The 17,179-nt window shown below is 42.6% G+C and overlaps 1 protein-coding gene across 5 annotated transcripts in view; it reads left to right on the plus strand.

Annotated features, from left to right (window-relative positions):
• The first annotated feature begins 2,242 nt into the window (after positions 1-2,242).
• PTPN4 (protein tyrosine phosphatase non-receptor type 4) overlaps positions 2,243-17,179 on the plus strand; it is a 172,917-nt gene continuing 157,980 nt past the window's right edge. For 4 of the 5 annotated variants that reach the window (XR_005020639.1, XM_036858281.1, XM_036858284.1 and 1 more), the window contains exon 1: positions 2,243-2,577. The gene's annotated coding sequence lies outside the window, so the exon portion shown is untranslated. Of the gene's footprint in view, positions 2,578-3,139; positions 3,165-17,179 lie in introns of those variants that run through there. The other variant, XM_036858282.1, reaches the window with a different exon arrangement.

Below are 17,179 nucleotides of genomic sequence, written 5' to 3' on the forward strand. Positions count from 1 at the left end.
CCATTTACCTAAAGGATTCATCCTGTGCCATTTCCCAAAGCAAAGGGTATCCCTCTCCTGTCCCTCCAAGGTTGAGACTCCAGCTATATTTATATAATAAGTGAGATTTCTATTTGTATGAAAGGTCACTGTGGTTTACGGATGAGGGTAGGAAGAAGGGGCTGAGGGAGAAGGTCTGGAGATAGGAAGGTTAGTTGGGGGACTAGTTACAAGGCTCTACAGGGCATCAACAAAGACAGATTCAGACCAGATGTGAATCGCTCAGAGACACAGCAGTTTACCAGGTTTGAAGCTGAGTAAGAGCCTGCTCTGTCTCAAGTACCTTCTCGAAATCCCACCAATTAAAGATTTAAGCATTTCATTCTTTCAACAAACTTTTTGGACACCAGGCAATGTCACTATCATCAGGCATAAGAGGGACACAAAGGCGGCCAAGACATGGTCCTCACCTCCAGTAGCTCCCCATGGATAGTGGCGACAAGACCCACACGGGAATGAGGATCCTATATTTATTTTATTTTATTCATTGTTTCTGGCTGTGTTGGGTCTTCGTTGCTGCACATGGGCTTTCTCTAGTTGCGGTGAGCGGGGGCTACTATTCTTTGTGGTGCGTGGGCTTCTCATTGCGGTGGCTTCTCTTGTTGCGGAGCTCGGGCTCTAGGCTCACAGGCTTCAGTAGTTGTGGCTCGCAGGCTCAGTAGTTGTGGCTCACAGGCTCTAGAGCACAGGCTCAGTAGTTGTGGCACACGGGCTTTGTTGCTCCGCGGCATGTGGGATCTTCCTGGACCAGGGCTCGAACCCGTGTCCCCTGCATTGACAGGTGGATTCTTAACCACTGCACCACCAGGGAAGCCCATGATCCTATAATAAAATGTACACTGTGATAAAAAAAAAGGGAGGTATAAACCTAGAAGTATCATGTCAGAGGAGGAAGAAATTCTTACTTCCGGTGGCAGTCCTCTGTTGTTGGCGTATGACTTGACTGTTGACAGGTGGCGATGAAGGGAAGAGCATTTCGGTAGAGGGAATAGCATGAACAAAGGCACAGAAAACGGAGAAGTAGAGGCAGGAAAGCCTGTCTGGGAAGGACGGATGAGCACGGGCCGGAACTAAGCCCTGGGAAGGAAAGTCATTCCAAGAGGTAAAGTAGAGCAATACGGACTGACAGGCTGTCTTCTTAAAATGGAAAAACTGAGCCGGGGTCCGAGGGAGAAGAGGCTCAATAGAAAATGCCGTCTTTCACACATTTGTACAAATTTGCAAGGTTTCATCTTGCAAAAACCACCCCTGATTAGTGAACAGGCCTTCTGTCGGCTTGGAGGGAAAGTGATTTTTGAAAGGACGTTTTAAGAAGGCCGGCCCTGGTGGGGTGCTGAAGCTAAGAGCGAGGAAGAGCAAGAAGGTGGCAGACGACAGGAAAGGACTCTGACAAGAATGAATGCAGAAAGGAAATGTGACCGCCCCCAAATTCCCCCTGGCATCATTTCAGCTACCACCCAGCCCGCAGGCATCTGTCTCACCGCCAATAACATTCGTACCATCAATAAGATTTTAGAATGCACCTGGCTAAAAACCCCGGCTGGTAACACCCAGTTCATACGCGTGGTTAGAATGAATGAATTCCGTCTTTAAAAGCACACCGTTCCCGGCACACAGAGGCAACCAAACGTTTGTTTTAGAGATGAACGCTGTTTGTTCTTTGTTTCAGGGTCTATATTTAGGAGAGGAAATGATTCAAAACTGCATCCTAAACCTGTATCCTCTTTCAGCATTGAAGTGCGGACCACCTGGGGCCAAGAGGTCTGGTTTTCCTCTTTAAACTTGGGTTTTTGCCCCTCGGCGGGGTCCCTCAGGTCAGTCGGTCCAGCGGGGGGGGGGACGGGGGGTGTTCGCAGTTTCAGTGACCAACCGCCGCGGGGCCACGGGGTGGAGCCACGGCGCTCCGCCCCCTCCTCCAGCCCCTCCCACCTACCCAGGTCCCGCCTCCCTCGCACCTGCGCGTCCCCCGCGCTCCGGCTTGTGCAGCCGCTTCCAGCCCGCTTGGCCTCGCCTCTCGCGAGATCGCCTCCCGTGGCCGCCGCCGCTGCTCCCGGCCGCTGACTGGCGGCGTCTGCGCAGCCGCCATGTTCGGTTGCTATGCTGTGGCCTGGGAGACGGGGTGTGCTTGAGGGAGGAGGAGACGGAGGAGGAGGAGGAGGGGGAGGAGGAGGAGGAGGGAGGGGCCGAGCGCCCGTTGCACGCTTGCACACAAACGCTGCCCGGGATTGCCGCCCGCCCGCTCGCGCCGCGCTGTTCCGCTCCTCCTCCTCGCGGCCCCACATTGTTCTCTCAGGACGCCGGGGTCCCCGGGCCGCTTCCCCCGCGGCCCCGCGGCGGGGCTGGATTAGCTCGTCCCCGCAGGGAGGTGCGGGAGCGCGCGGCAGCCCCGCAGTATGAGGTGGTGCCGGCGGCTCGGGGCCGTGGCGCGGCCGCTGCGGCGCCGGCTGCTGGGCGGGCGCTGAGGGAGCCCCGGGGGCGGCGCGGCCGGGCCTCCAGGCTTTTCTTCTGCAGCCGGGAGGACGCGGCTGGGGCACGAAGGTAAGAGGCTCTGGGTCCCCGCCGGCGACCGGCCCTGCGTGGCGCGCGAGGCTGGTACCTGCGGCCGGATCTCAGGGGAAGATGATGCTTTTTGCCCCCTCCCTTTCTTCGCGGGGCCTCTGCTCTCCGACCTCCTGCAGGTTTTGGTTGCAGTCTCTGTTGTGGGGCAGCCGGGGGAGAGGGGATGGAATGTTCCACGGCCCCTAAACTCGAGGTGAGGTTTTAGAGTCTTCTGAGTTTTCCTTTGCTGGTAGGATTCTTTTTTTTTTTTTTTTCATTGGCTCGTTTGAGCGCTTCCTGCATGGACATACCGTCCCTACCCTTGAAGTTTTAAGCCTTTTGTGATTCTGCCGGTGCATACTTGTATTTAGGCATCTGCAGTTGAGCCAGAAGGAAAAGTTGAGGACGTGCGGATGCGTGTCCCCGGGTTGCCTTAAGATGAAGCGGTTTACAGTGGCACGCGTGCGTGTACGACGGTTCTGGGGAACTTAGAAAGGGAGACTTTATGCCTGCGAGGCGTTAGACAGCGAACCGCGGTGGACCAGGGCGATGTGTAGGATTTTCAAGCGCCTTTTCTAGGACAACCGGTACGTCTGCAATGTGCCAACTGCTTTTAGAGTCAGAGATTGGAGTAATATTAGGTTGATGTGACCGGATCTCGGGCCCAGTTGAAACAGGACAGTTTAAGCCATGTTTATGGAGAAGAAAAAAACCAAAAAGCCAAAGTATCCGACTTGTATAGGATGGTTTGCGAAAAAAGAAGACTGTGGAACAGGAAAGCCAGGGCATTTTTTATCCGGCTTTATATACTTCTCATTTTTTTAAGGGGGAAGGAGATGACCTTAAAATAAATGATTATTCAAAGCCCAAAAGGTGCTTAATGGAATAGAGCTAAATATTCTATGAGTTAAATCTTGAATTTGAGGAATTCAATCTACAGATTTTTTTTTAAAGGCTTTTTGTAAGCAAAAGTTTGTTTTCTGTACAGAGCTTCATTACTAACTCATAACAAAAGAGTGCAATCATTTTGTGGATCCCACCATTTTTTGTCAGAATAAACTTATGCTCCAGTTACCACAAAAGCCATTTTTATGTCTCTCTTTTTTTATGGCACACATATCTCTGTCACCGTTTTTCATTGAAACATGTGCATGGTCCCACAATATCATGATCTTGAGTGGTTTATAAGAAGAGAAACATGGTCTTTTTTTTGTATATGGGAATATTTGTGATTTAGCTAATCTGTTTCAAACATTTGGCAAGAGATTTTGAAAACACAAGGAACCATCACTCTTTTGTAGTTTTATTAATATTAATTGAGTAGGTTAAAGTTTAAGTTAGAAAAATCACAGGTTCCTCCAAAGTAGCAATGGATGAGGTTGTGGCTTTCTTATTGCCTCTAACCTGCTTAGATTCTAGGCTGTGGGTACTGAATTGTTTAAACCTTGTGGTTTTTCTTCTTATCTTCTAATTGAATATCTTTAAAAATGTCCCTAGTAACTTTGTTACTTTAAATTTGTGACACCCGATTTCTAATTTAGGCTAGGCATAAAACCAGCATTGATTGAACACACTTGCTAAAAATACTTTCTGGGTCAGATGTACTTAGGATGCAGCCTCAGGAAAATTCATTTGAACTATTCTACTGTGACCAATGTACATTTCATTATTATAGAAGTACTTTAAAAAAATTATAGACTCTCACAATTAGATTTCATCAGTTCAGGCATAGAAGCCTAACTTTAATGTATAAAGTACTTCATGTGGGATAGTAATAAAAACTTTTTAAATGCTTTTTTTTTTTTAACTTATGTGACCCTCGTAGACTTCTTAAACTCTGATTTTTATACTTGAAGTATTTTAGTTTTGTCTGCTAAACATAATCAATTTGTATTTTAGTGTGACAGTACAGTGTGCAGTGTTATCTATTTAGTATTTGTTTATGACTTATTTTGAGCTCTTTAAGGAGAGCGGTCTGTGGTCATGTTTTTGAGTAAATTATCTTTGAGGAACAAAGTAAGAATGCCAGATAATTTCAAGGAGACACTGTTATTAATTGTTATTGAGAGGACTCCCTCCTTCTCCTCCCCCCTCCTCCCCCTCCCCCCTTCCCCACCCCCCAAATTTATATGGTCAGTTTTAAACAACAAGAAAGCTTTAAAAATATGGAGATATCTTGTTTGGTGGATGTTTAAAGACAAATGTTTTAAAGCTGTCCTTTAATTGTTAGTTATTAGGAATGTAAAATTAGTGACCTCACTACAAATGGCAAGTCTGTGTGACTTAATGTGGCTAAGCATGAATTGTTGCTCCTAAATAAAATTTAGTATTGGCAGAAATTCACTGGTTCCAAACTGAGTTGAATTTTGTTGTTTTTCTGGGTAATAACATGCATGTTATGAAGTAGTTTATGCTGTAGTCTAGATTTGTCAAATTAGTTTACTGCGTTAAGCTGTGAAGCCTTGAAGATTGGTTTAGTATTCTGGAAATCCTTTTTGTTGTTTGCCAGAAAAGTACTGTAGGAGGAAGGTGTTATTTCTTCATTTAATATTCAGTTAGTAGCCCAGATGGTGAGAAGGAATATAGTGAAGTATTGTAGGATCTTCTCTACTGGTGTGAAAGTATGGTACCTAGGAGCAGTGTAATTTATTTCTTTTCCTTTGCATGATCAGTCAGTACAGTCATATTTAAAATAGGATGGGAAACGAGAGGGGAAAATTATTACATTCTCCTCCATTTCATTAGAGGCAGTTTCCCCCACGTTCATTCTTCATTTCATTATTCCTGAGCAGAAACTCTGGAAGAGAGGTGCAAATTTTATTTGAAGGAATTGGTGGGAACAGAATGAAAATTAGGTACTGTGGATTACCTTGCCGGGAAGATATTAATTTGGGTGAGTTGTTGTGCTTGTATGTTTTAACAAGGAGGGTTTATAGAGGAGTAGGAAGAGAAAAGGATCCAGAGGAATGTGTTTATTGTCTGTTATGTGCCAGACAATGTAAAGGGGCTTTTCATGTTATCCCACATAATCATCAAGTACACTATGTGAGGTAGGTATTATTAATCCCCTACTCCCCCTCTCCTCCCTCAAATGGGGGCCAAGGGAAATTAAATAACTGGTCTAGGATCCCACTGCTAGTGAGTAGAATTCAAGCTAGGTCTGTCTGACTCTGAAGCTTATTCGTTAGATCATGCTGTCCAGTTAAACGTTCTGCAGTGGTGGCAGTACTCTTATTTGGCACTGTCAGATGTGGTAGCCATTAACCACGTGTGGCATGGAGCACTGGAAATGTGACTGTCGTGCCTGAGGACCTGAATTTTACTTTATTTTATTTTTTAAAATTTTATTTTAGTTTATTTTTTTAGGCTGCATTGGGTCTTCGTTGCTGCATGCGGGCTTTCTCTAGTTGCATCGACCGGGGGCTACTCTTCGTTGCGGTGCGCGGGCTTCTCATTGCGGTGGCTTCTCTTGTTGCAGAGCACGGGCTCTAGGCGTGCGGGCTTCAGTAGTTGCAGCACACGGGTTCAGTAATTGCGGCACGTGGGCCCTAGAGCGCAGGCTCAGTAGTTGTGGCTCACAGGCTCTAGAGCGCAGACTCAGTAGTTGTGGTGCACGGCTTAGTTGCTCTGCGGCATGTGGGATCTTCCCGGACCAGGGCTCGAACCCATGTCCCCTGCATTGGCAGGCGGATTCTTAATCACTGCGCCACCAAGGAAGTCCCTGGACCTGAATTTTAAATTGTATTTAATTTTAATCAGTTTAAATTGAAATAACCAGATGTTGCTAGTAGCTATAATATTGGACAGCACAACTTTAGATCTTTAGATCTTGCTGCCTAGAAAATCTTGTTGTTTTTTTTTTTCTTTCTTTCTTTCCAAGCCGCGCCATGCGGCTTGTGAGCTATTAGTTCCCCTGCCAGGGATTGAACCCGTGCCCCCTGCAGTGGAAGGGCAGAGTCCTAACCACTGGACCACCAGGGAATTCCCGATAATTTGAGTTTTGATGTTGAATCTGCCGCTGGCTCGTATATGACATTAGGCAAGTTACTTAGTTCATGAGCCTCAACTTAATCCCTTGTGAAAATGAAGAAGAGGTTATCACTAAAAGATTATCTCCAGCATCCCTTCTTACTCTAAAGTTCTGTGATTCTTATTAAAATGTACAGTAGCATTTAATATTTGCAAGCATTGTATCTGAAAGGACCCCTTCTCCTTATACTCCTTATATAAAGACTTTTGTTTCTTTAGTCAGTTTCTCGTTTTGAAAAGTGTATGTATTGACATAAAGCACACATAAAGGATAATGGATTATTTTCCCCCCAATTGTTTGGCGAAAACATTGTGTAACCAAAGGCAGTACTTTACCTTGGAACAAAGTTTGAATCTTTAAAGATCTTATTTTCAGCATGCCACTTACCATTTGAGAATATATTACAGTTCCCTGTTGCTTATCAATTAATTCCAAACTTGTTGGCTTGTCCTTAAAGGTTTTCATCAACTTCATCTCACTAACCCTGCTTCTCATTTTTACTTAAAAGGAAAGCATTCTTTTTCTTCCCCCTCTGCCCTTGTGTCTTCAGTTTAAACATTCCTGTCTCCAGTCCATATGCCTCTTCTTTAAGTCTTCCAGAGAATTCACCTTTTTTTCTGGAAGAATGCTGCTTAATCCAGTCGTAATGATCAGCTTTTGAATCCTGGTAATAAGTACCCTGGTGTTAGTATATGATTGCTTAGATGTAGTTAGTTGAGTTTGTGCTTTTTAAGTTTTTATATGTTACCTACTGTGTGTCCTTAATGAACATGTAAAAAAATTAAAAATGGGGGTTGTTTCTTTTGTATTGCCTTACGAATTTAGTCCATTGCTCAGCAATTCTGCTTTTAAAAAGTTGCTAATAAAAAAAATTATAAATACTGTAACAACATTCACCCTTAATCACCACTCTAAAAGATATTTTTGTTTCCTTCTAGGCCATTGTCCTATTGTATTTTTTTATAAAGTTGTATGGTGGAGATAACAATTTTGAGTTTAATATATTGGAAACATTGTATTGTAGAGGAAGAGCAATGTAGGGAAAAGGTGACAGACTTGGGGTTGGAATCTGGTTGCAAAAACCTTGGACGAACTATTTAACCTCTGTGTTTACTTTCTTGTCTATGAAATTAGGATAATAATACTTGCCCTTGAATTGTTGTGAGGATTAGGATAATATATATAAAGCATCCATCATTATTCTTTTTCATTTTTTAAAAAAATATTTATTATTTGTTTTGCCTGTGCCCTGTCTTAGTTGCAGCACACAGGATCTTTGTTGCGGCATGCAGGCTTCTTAGCTGTGGCATGCAGACTTCTTAGTTGCGGCATGTGGGATCTAGTTCCCTGGCCAGGGATCGAACCCGGGCCCCCTGGGTTGGGAGCGCAGAGTCTTAACCACTGGACCACTAGGGAAGTCCCCCAGCATTATTTTTTAAATAGAAGAGATGATCAATAAATGGTAACTGGTATTATTTTCCCATCATCATGAATATAATTTAAACAATTGCTTAGATATTCAGGTGATTTATCAATCAGGTGATTTAGTCATTTACCTCTTGTTAAATATTTTGGTTGTTCCTAAAGTTTCCACTGTTATAATCTGCAGTGAATACCTTTGTGCTTACAGCTTGTTTGTAGGTTTGTTTCCTCAGTCTAAAACTCTAGGACTAGGAAAATGGTTTGAATATTTCTGTGCCAGGTCTCTCACAGAACAATGGGTATTCTTGTTTAGGAAAAAATGCTAATTTTATTGTAAAATTATACTTCATTGTTTTAGTTAATGTATTTTGAAAATTTTGGTTTACTGGGGAATGATATAGTGAACATTCATTTGTGTGTTAATTAAACAGACATTTGAATGTCTGTTATAGGGATCACTGGTATACCGGTAAATAAGACATGATTCTTGTCCTTGAGCTCAAATTCTAGGGTGGTAACATATGTCAACAAACAATTACAATTCAGAATGACAACTGTAATAAGATCTGGGGAAAGGAGAAGTGGCATTTGAGCGACGTCTTGAAGGATGAGTTGGAATTGATCTCTGGGTACAGAGAACAGCACTTGCAAAAAGACAAGTATGAAAGGATTCATAGTGTGTTTAGAGAAATGGTCTGTCTGTGAGATGCATGTTGGTGTCTGATTTTGTGTGTGAATCCGTGTGCTTGTATATGTGTGTTGACTGTGGTGGGAAATAAAACCTTGTGAGGGTCTTTGTTTGGGCTGTGAGCGCAGTCGTATTAAGACCTTTAGAATAGAGCTTCCCAACTGGGGTGTCCTGAATGGCTTACCATTGTGCCAGAGAATAAGAAACCTGTCAATGTATGTGACCAGAGCATATTGGACCCCCCCAGGGTGGTTTCTTTTGACCTAGAATAATCTCTTTGACTTGTCCTAGTGTGCTAAAAATTATTATTTTCTTTGGTGCCAAATTGGGAAAAGCATGGTTTTAGAGGCTCTTAGTTTTGGAGAGTTGATGGTACCCACTCACCCTCTGGCATTCTTAGTATATATAATCAGTAATAAACCAATACGAAACCTAAGAATAAACATAAAGAAAGTCCAGTCAAAGTCCTCCACTTTTGTCCCTCTCTCCTCCCTGTCCCCCCAGGAATTACTTCACTGTTTTGTGTGTGTATCTGAGGTATCCTTTTTGGTGCTCCTGCCTATCTTTTTAGTGCCCTACGGGAGTATTTTTTCTGCCAGTGGGGAGATCAGCGTTTACATTGGGAGCAATTACAGGTATTTAAATGAGGGAAGATAACTCCTGACTTATGGACGATGATGCAGAGATAAAAGGATGGTGCAAAAATGATGTTAGAAGGAGCAGAGAAACCAGTTAGGATGCTCCTGCAGCGGTCCAGGTGAGAGATGATAAGAGCCAGAAATGAGCATGTAGGCCTAGAACTGACAACTGACTAGGCAGTTTCACGAGAACTGAGAGTCCATTTGGATGTAGTGAAAGAGGAAGGCTGATGCTGCTGCTGAGATTTCTTCTCTGGGCAACTGGAAAGGGAAGACCAAGTAATTTTTATTGAGTACCCACAGTGAACCAGGCGTTTTGCTAGGCACCAAGGTTGTCATGAGTGCTTGTTGAATTTTAAAAATTAATTTATTTTGAAATAATTTCAAGCATACAGGAAAGTTGCAAGAACAGCACAAAGAGCTCCTGAATCCCCTTCAACCAGTTTCCTTTCCCTTGAACTATTCTTGCAACTTAAAAAATATTTTTTTATAAGGCTTTACTTTTTTATAGCACCTTTAGTTTCACAAGATTCAGGGGAAGGTACAGGGATTTCCCATGAGCCTCCCCCCACCCCCTCCTGTTTCCACACATGAACTTCAGCCAGTTTTTAACGCTGTACTACGTACACTGTGTGTATACAGAAGATAAGCCCACAACATCTTGTTGTGCTTGGCTCACTGTAGTGCGTGCAATGAGGCCTTCCCTTTCAGATGCCCAAAGAAGGAACCTTGACATTGTCTTCAACCCTTTTCCTCTTCTGTTACTGGATTCTCAAATTTCAGTGAAACTATCTAATCATCTTATTTCTGGTCTCTCATTTTCATCTCTACTTCTAACCATTTCAGGGGAATGCACCATTTCTCATCTAATTAGACTTTTCTCAACCATTTCAGAGCAAGTTGCAGACCTGATGCCTATCATTCCTAAATAATCTAGTGTGCTTTTACCAAAACATGGGCAGTCTCTTACATAACCCCCAAATCAGGAAATCAGCACTGATACAACACTACCTTCAAAACCCCAGATGCCTACAGCTCAATATCAAAAAAAAACAAAAACAAAAACCAACCCAGTCAAAAAATGGGCAGAAGACCTAAATAGACATTTCTCCAAAGAAGACAGACAGGTGGCCAAAAGGCACATGAAGAGATGCTCAACATCGCTAATTATTAGAGAAATGCAAATCGAAACTTCAGTGAATATTACCTCATACCAGTCAGAATGGCCATCATCAAAAAGTCTACAAATAAATGCTGGAGAGGGTGTGGAACATTCGCACTCTTGGAATGTACATTGGTGCAGCCACTCTGGAGAACAGTATGGAGGTTCCTTAAAAAACTAAAGAGCTACCATAAGATCCAGCAATCCCACTTCTGGGTGTATATCTGGAGAAAACCATAATTCAAAAAGATACATGCACCCCAATGTTCATTGTAGCACTATTTACAATAGGCAAGACATGGAAGCAACCTAAGTGTCCATCAACTGATGAATGGATAAAGAAAATGTGGTATATATATACACAATGGAATATTACTCAGCCATAAAAAAGAATGAAATAATGCCATTTGTAGCAAGATGGATGGACCTAGAGATTATCATCATAAGTGAAGTAAGCTAGACAGAGAAAGACAAATATCATATGATATCACTTACATGTGGTTAGGGTTACCAAAGGGGAAAGGGGGGCAGGGGGAGGGATCAATCAGGAGTTTGGGATTAACAGATACACACTACTATGTATAAAATAGATAACCAACAAGGACCTACTGTACAGCACAGGGAACTATACTCAATATTATGTAATAACCTATAACGGAAAAGAATCTGAAAAAGAATATATAGGGACTTCCCTGGTGGTCCAGTGGTTAAGAATCCGCCTTCCAATGCAGGGGACGTGGATTCGATCTCTGGTTGGGGCATGAAGATCCCACATGCGGTGGGGCAACTAAGCCCATGGGCCACAACTACAGAGCCCATGTGCTTGGGAGCCCCCACGCCACAACTAGAGAGCCTACACACCGCAACTAGAGAGAAGCCTGTGCACCACAACTAGAGAGAAGCCCACACGCAGCAGTGAAAGATCCCACATGCCACAACTAAGACCCGACACAGCCGTAAATAAAGTAAATAAATATTTTTTAAAAAAGTATATATATACACACACATATATAATTGCATCGCTGTGTTGTACACCTGAAACTTACATGATATTGTAAATCAACTGTACCTCAATAAAAAAATTTAAAAACAACCCAGAGGCCATTCAGAGTTTTCCAACTCTCCCGGTAGTGTCTTCCTTTCCCTTTTGGTCCAAGATCCAGTTCAGGATCACACACTGCGTTTAATTGTCATGTCTCTTTAGTTTGGAACAGTTCCTTGATATTTCTCTGTCTTTTATGGCCTTGACTTCTCTTGTTCTGTGAGATGTCCCTTAACTTCGGTTCACTCAGTAGTTGTTCATGTGTGGACTGAATGCATTGTTGCCAAGAATACCATAGGAATGGTGTGCTCTTCTGAGTGTATCACTGGGAGGCATACGGTGTTGTCCCACCACTGGCGATGTTTAACCTTGAGCACCTTACTGAGTTCGTTTCTGCTGGGTTTCTTTATTATACAGTCCTCATTTTCCTCTTGTAATTGGTAACTCTTTTGTGGGAAGATTTTCAAGATTTTGTTAATGTCCTGTTCCTCATCAGACCTCTGCCCACTGGCCTTTCGGTCCACTGATGACTCCTGCCTGGATCAACCACTGCTATGAAGGTTGCCACCTGCATTTATTAATTGATTTTTTACTGAAAAGTTTTCTTTCTTTCATGTATTTGTTCATTCATTTATTGATGTAAATAAATAAGTGAATTTATTTCTTTATTTATATCAATATATACCCATGGATTCCTGTTCCTATTCAGTGGGTTTTATTAGTTATTATAATTTTATATTTTATTTTGATGCTTAGATTGTCCTAGATTTGGCTAGTGGGAGCCCCTTCAAGATGGCTCCCATCTTTTTGGCACATCCCCATCCTTTGAGTATTTCCTTACTTTCTGGCACATCAAGATGTTCCAGACTCATTTTGTACTTCTCCTGTCCTAGCTCTGGAATCATTCATTGGAATCCTGATTTCTTTTAGTGGAGGTGGTATTTAGAAACCAAGGTTTGGATGCTTAATGTGCTCATTTCTGCTGGGGTGTCATTACATTTAGGGCAGACAGAGCTAGGAAATATGTGTATATATGTACACGTTTGAATCTCTTTCTTCATCTAACTGTGTATATATTTTAAAAGTTCACACTGATGCATCTATTTCCAGTCTAACACTCCAGGTTTCTTTCTATCTTTCTAGTCTTCCCATGTCTATATTTCTAAGTACCATCTTCAGCAGTGAGATTCGGCTCCCATTGTCCTCAGTACATTTACTTACTTGCTCAGTCCCCTTGTAAGTGCTAGTCTCCCTGCCCCAAGCTAGTTGTCTCCTGCCTGCCACCTCGAGGCCCATGCATGGGGTCCTCAGGGCATGCTGTCAGTTCTGTGCTAGGAAGGGAAGGGAACTTCTCATTTAACCTTTTTATTTCCCTCATTTAATCCAAACAAAAATTTGTCAGAAAGGTGTTGTCTCCAGTTTTAAAGGATAACAAAGCTGAAATTCAGAAAGGTGTGTGACTTTGGACGTATTACCAGTAAATAGCAGAACAGATGTTTTGAATTCAGATGTGCATGATGTTGAAGTGTCTTTTTTTCCCCGTGTACTGACTGCATAGCCTCCGGCTCCCTGAAAATAGTTGGGAATTCAGAGTGCCAGAATTTAGGGTTGTATAGAAGGTAGTTGAAGCAGTGGATGTGACTGTTACTGCTTATGAAGTGTGTGTAAAGTTAGGAAGAGGGCCACTGGCAGGGCCCCCACCAGCATCATTTAAAGGATAAGGGCTCAGAAGAGAGAGGAGAGTCCAGTTGTGTGGGGGAAGGTGATGGAGGAAGGAGTTACAGGAAGGTGTCAGATGCTGCAGAGAGATGAGAACAAAAGTGCTTTGAATTTGACTGATGGAAAGTTATTATGACCTTAGCTAGTTGGTTTTCAGGTGTGTTCAGGCAGGCCACCTGTATCAGAATCAAATGAGCTACTGAATAAAAAATACCCATTCTGCAGGTTTCATCTCAGACTGTATAGATTTTTTTGAAAGGGTGAGTGAGGAATGCGAGGTGATCACACAGGAAATCTGCCTTAATGCTGCTGCTGCTACAGTTATTCTGAGGTATAGTAAAGTTTGAAATTCACTGTAGCAGAAGAGTTACAGTAGGGGGTGTGATAAGAAAGTACATAGAGGAAACTAGACATACGGTGAACGTAGACTAGATAACGCTAAGAAATTTGGTCATAAGGGGAAGAAGGAAGATCTCTTAGGTCATGGAGGAATAGGGAACAGAATCAAGAAAACTGTCTGTTTATTTTTTGGCTGCGCCTCGCGGCTTGCAGGATTTTAGTTCCCCAACCAGGGATCGAACCCGGGCCCCTGCAGTGAAATCACCAAGTCCTAACCACTGGACCGCCAGGGAATTCCCGAAAAAATATCTTTTTTTTTAAGATTACATACACCTTAACATTTTTGGCGGATTAAGAGAAAGAAACTGTAGTGATTATTTGAAAGATGGGTAAGAGAAACTGTGTAGCAATACCTAATATCAAAGAAATGCCCTGAATGAACTTCAGTAGGCATCTGGGCTAGCTCCCTTCCCCCATTTCAAATGATTACCATCTTATGGTGAGTTTTAGAGTTATTCAGGAGTCATTGTTAATCTTGTTTTATTATTAATTTAATGTATATATTGCCTTTTTGTGAGACAGTTGTTAAGTATGGCTACTTCATTCAAATTTCAAAATAATATAAAAAAGCATATATTGAGACTTCTTAGTACTACTCTGTCTCTGTCTATCCCTCCCTTCCCTGCTCTCTATAGGTAACCACTTTTGTTTTCGTGTGTTTTACCAGTACTTATGCTAATAGAAACAAAATATAAATATAAATTATTGTTTCCCCCTACCTTTCTATGTAGAAGGTAGCATACTATATTAATGTTTTATTTAGTAATTCTTTCATTTAAAATATACCTTGGGGGACCGCCGCTCGTGCTCGGGGTAGAATCTGACGTCTCCCCACGGCAGGGTTCGGCTCTCCAAGGCGCCAGGCGCACGAGACCGCGTCCCCTGCCCTGCCCAGGCGCGCTTGCCTCGGCGAACTCCGCGTGAGGGAAAGGGGCCTTAACTCTGCGGGGGCCCCTGCCACCACCGACCCCGCCCCACCCTCCAGCAGGCGGCGGGCAGGGGGCGCGGGCGCGGGGCGGGGGGAATTAAAAAAAAATACATATATACCTTGGAGATCCTTTGACTTCCACATACAGAGAACTCCCCACCTTTTTCCTTCTTTTTTTATGTAAATACAGTGACATATTCTGTTGTGTCGGTATACTATTAGGCTAACTGATCCTAATTATTTAAACTTTTACTCTAGTTTTTTAGGCCCTTTTTACTTGTGTAACCTACTCACTTTCACCTCTTCTGTATGAACTAGTGCTCCCATGAGACATTTTTCATTAATGACCTGCCTTACTTTCTTTACCTGAAGTCCTCTAATGCCTAGTTGGATAAGCCTTTCCGACTTTGTGGCCAAGGAAAAGACTTCCTGATTTCAGTAGCTCAGATGAAAAACTCAGTAGCTTCTCTTTTTATAAGAAAAAGAGAAAAGGGCAAAACTAATATTCATGGAACTGTACTGGATGTTTTAATGTATGAGATCACATTTAGTTCTCCCGCCAACCCTGTGGAGTAGGTAGTGTTATCCCCTTTTTATAGATGAAGAAGCTGAGGCTCAAAAAGCTGAGTTGTCTACACCTTCACAGCTAGAAAATACCAGATTTAGGTTTTGAAAGTAGGTTAATTTGAGTCCAGAATCTGTGTCTTTTCTGCTGCTGTCCTATTTTCTGTCTCCTACTTTTGAATTCCTGAACTCCAGTCTTACAGCTGGAGTGCCTTTCATCAAGAACCATGAAAAGAGACATGTTTCCCTACTGTGTGTTCCTGACTGCTGGGATGCCACCTGCTTGTCTGCCCTCTACAGCTAAGGCCCTGCTGGCCTGGGGCACTGCCTTGCCTGCTACTGTAAGCTGTGGATATCATTTTCTCATCGCCTGTCCCAATCGCCTCTCATCAGCACTGTTGAGTTTCCCTTTCTACCCTTATTTACCTTGTTGTAGCCCTGTCACCACTTGGCAGTATGAAGCTTGGGCACAACTTATGAAATTGTGAGGGATGATTTTTTTAAAAGGTCATCGTGTCTTGTGTGGACTTTTACAATAGTCTCCTTAAAGTGTATTCTGCCATTGGTTTTGCCCTTTTTTAACCCTCCTCTATACTATAGCCAGAGTGATCTGACATGCACATCTGATCACTTTATGCCCCTATTCAGAATTTTTTTTATTGCCTTTCCATCTGTGTGTAAGGTAAAATCTAAACTCATGGTCAGCCACTATCCACCTCTCCAAACCTCACTCCTGGTATTACCTGGTATGCACAGTGCCTTGCATATGATATGTGCTAATTAATATTGACTACACTTTGAGTGAATAGAATAAATGAGTTTTCCAAGGAGATTAAAATTTGGGAAATAATGTTTTTAAAGTAAGGTTGGTGTTCCTTTTGTCTGTTTCTTTTTAAGATATTTCTTATTGCATGGAAGTAAAATATTTTTACAAACTCCAAGGATTTCTGAATTGTTTTACTTACATTGGAATTTTAAAACTCTACTTGGTTTGTTTATATTTCCAGCCAGATCCATACTACAGTCAGTTACTATGGCTACAGAAGCTACTAGGGAAATGGGGAATCTTCACTGGAAAGGGTTTTGTGATTTGGAAAAGTTCTCCCAGGTGATTCTGATCTTGTGACCCACTTTGCATCCGGTTATTTTTATAGTTTTTGGTCTATGTTAGCATAATTGTTTACAAAAGAATTATGTAGGTCAACAGTTCCTTACATGCAATTCTGAGATCCCCAAGCCCCTGAAAAACAAAAGTTTTTGTAATTAATTTGGCAGCCAAACTTGACATATACTGATGTGAGGCTCTTTATACATTATTTATTCCACTTAGAGTGAACATTCTTAAGGTTCTCTACAGAAGTTTTAAATAACAGTATAGTTAATACAGGGTGTTACCTAGACAGACCCAACCAAGAGTGTTACTTAATATAAGGTAGCTGTGCAGTATCACCTCTTTATAATTTAAATATTCTGAAGTTCACAACACTTCTGAAGGGGCTTCCCTGGTGGCGCAGTGGTTATGAATCCGCCTGCCAATGCAGGGGACACGGGTTCGAGCCCTGGTCTGGGAAGATCCCACATGCCGCGGAACAACTAAGCCCGTGCGCCACAGCTACTGGGCCTGCGCTGTAGAGCCCGCGAGCCACAACTACTGAGCCCGCGTGCCACAACTACTGAAGCCTGCGCGCCTAGAGCTCATGCTCCGCAACAAGAAAAGCCACTGCAATGAGAAGCCTGCGCACTGCAACGAAGAGTAGCCCCCGCTCGCCACAACTAGAGAAAGCCAGCAATGAAGACCCAACACAGCCAAAAATAAAATAAATAAAAATTAAAAAAAAAACAAAAAACCACTTCTGAAAGTGTTTTGAAACCAGAGGTTTCAGATACAGGGCTGTAGACCTGACCCAATTTTTACTACCACCAGTTTCCTTACCAATGGGTGATAAATGGCACTTTGTTTTATTTTGAATGTCTTTTTAGTGATAATGTAGTTGGGCTTTTTAAAAAAAA

Source organism: Balaenoptera musculus, chromosome 7, assembly GCF_009873245.2.
Source record: "Balaenoptera musculus isolate JJ_BM4_2016_0621 chromosome 7, mBalMus1.pri.v3, whole genome shotgun sequence".
Taxonomy (NCBI): Eukaryota; Metazoa; Chordata; class Mammalia; order Artiodactyla; family Balaenopteridae; genus Balaenoptera; species Balaenoptera musculus.